Here is a 2,496-nt window from a genome sequence, read left to right on the forward strand (position 1 = left end):
CATGATTATAAAATACCCTTTCAAATAAAACTGTTTATCTTGGATTGTATTTGCATTTATTTTTAATAACCTAATTTCATCTTGACATGTAAAAATATTTAACTTCATGGAGTCTGGACATTTTTGTATTCTTGGCTAAATAGCAGCACAATGAAATCATATTTTATTAATGACCACATCCAGAAATATAGGACCCAGGGGATGCTTCTGGATCGATTGCGGTGATCGGATGGTGAAAAATGAACCAACTTCTACATCAATACTGGCTGTTATCCAAAATGTCCTGATTCTGAGAAGCAGTCAGTAGTTTTGGGAAGGAGGTATTTTTCATCTTTTTCAAATTCCAAAGTAAGAATCACACAGACTGTCAACTCCGATGACATATTAACTTTGAGGAGGTAACTGTGCTTCCCAGTCTGGCGTCTCTTGAGTTTCCTCTAACAGATAACTGCCCGTGTCCTCGCTCACACCTGACCATCTCCCCTTTCATCTATTGGCGTGTACTGCCTGAGATTTCATCAGCTCCACCTTCTGATCTCCCCTCTGCAGAGGCCCCTTCACATCTGTATCACCCAGCTGCTGTCAAAATAAGGCTGCCTAACAAATCAGCCTGAACACAGGGACTATTGCTGCAGGCATTTCCTTTCAGATGAGCCAGCTGTATTGCCACTCTCTGAGAAGTCAGTCCTCCCACACACTCTGCTTTGACATCCACCACCTCTCCTAACTCCTCCCCTGGAGCCTGTGTGCATCTCCCTGCAATGGGTATTTATTGACAGGTAATTGTTGCCTCTTATCTGGGATAATATTTTGGATAATTGATTAGCAGAATAAGTATTCTAATAGCAATCCTACTGAAGTATCTGCTTCTCTCCTGCTATTGCATCAGTATTCCTTGAGATTAATTACTTACTTTTATATCTTCAGGACTCAGCAGAACACTCAGTATGTATATTGTTCTGGGTGATTGAAAGTTGAATTAATAAATGAATGAATAATGTAATATGCTTTAGAGTTGGGAGAACTCTTATGGCTGAGTCTGCCTTGATGTTGTTTCACTGATTTGTCTAAACCTGGAGGTACTCGCACATTTGATAATACAAACAATTTTAGAGCCTTTTATATGTGAACATAATTTTTAAAGATAATCATACCAAAGTGTAAAATAAATGACTGAAATACATATTATATGGTGTAAAACTAAACCACACTTAGCAAAGACCGCATGTTGAGTTTGAATGTCAGTTTTGTCTTTACTAAAAACTCATTGCAATACTCCAGCAGAGTGTTAATTTTCCTTTTCAATATCTTGCTCTTCAGCTTCCTTTGCCCTTTTTGCTCAAATGCCAAAGAGTAGGGTGGTGTCCTGGCATGTGAAGACAGGCAAAATTCCCAATGTGCTTTTCTTCTTCTGTGACGACACTGGCTTTCTCCTTGAAGTAGACATTCTGGATGCTTATCACAGGTCCTATTAGCTGTGTGACCAATTTGAGTTCCTAGGCATAACTGTCTCCCTTCTTGGGAGCAGAAGTCTTCCAGCAGGGAAGTAGGGCTTTGGGGCAGTATTCCTTCACGTGCTATATATCTTCCTGTAGTGATCCAGGGGGTTGGTTTCTTCCTCTTGAGTCCTCAGAGATGATAATGATTGGGCTGCTTTCTTATGGATATCAGTCACTAATTCTTTCAGACCAAAGCCCCTGCCAGCTTGGACCTAGGTTTGGTATCTCACTGTAGGGTAAATCACCTTGGGCCTGATGGGTACAAATGCACAGAGAGGGACAATGTGGTATGCTTTTGACCACACCTGGCCTTGCTTCTTCACCTCTTGCATGTCCCCTAGTTTAACCAAGGGCCCACTTGCTGCTGTCAGTTTTTGTGGGAGTTAAGTTTCAGGTCATGCCATTCAGTTTGGGTTCCATGGCTGTTAGCTGTGTGTGAGAATGATAAAGCAGAAAGGGGGAGCATCATAATATGAACCAGAAAAACAGATTATGCATTGATTTCATCCTGTTTGGGCATTTAAGCCTCTCTTACTTTTTTCATGCAGAGCATTCTCACTGCCTTGAAATTTTATATTTTTCCAATCCTGAGGTAAATGCTAAATGTACTTGCACACACCACACATACAGATACATAGACACACACAGACATTGTGTGCATCCTGCTCAAGTCAGACTGTGAAAACATGATAAATGTTATATAGAATAATAAAATAAAGATTCCCCCTGAAAAAAAAAAAACCACTGGCCTGATCAGAGTCTCTTCATTAGGGGCAGAGGAACTTATCAAAGGATAATCTTTAGGTCGTTATGAGAATGTCCTTATGTATTGAAACCAAGGCCGTCCCCTCCCCTTCTTAGAGACTGAAATATGAATACATGCCTCCTATCAACTTAGTTCTCAAATAATGGTTTGACAAAGTTTATACTTTCAGATTCACAATGTGATTTTTTTTATAGTTAGACAGGCATGGTGGGATAAATACAAATCATTTAA

General features: G+C 39.9%; 1 pseudogene; it reads right to left on the bottom strand.

Moving 5' to 3' along the window:
• Positions 1-1,288: 1,288 nt before the first annotated feature.
• Positions 1,289-1,919, bottom strand: LOC101986802 (annotated as a pseudogene).
• Between the last annotated feature and the right edge of the window lie 577 nt (positions 1,920-2,496).

This window comes from Microtus ochrogaster, unplaced genomic scaffold, assembly GCF_000317375.1.
Source record: "Microtus ochrogaster isolate Prairie Vole_2 unplaced genomic scaffold, MicOch1.0 UNK10, whole genome shotgun sequence".
Taxonomy (NCBI): domain Eukaryota; kingdom Metazoa; phylum Chordata; class Mammalia; order Rodentia; family Cricetidae; genus Microtus; species Microtus ochrogaster.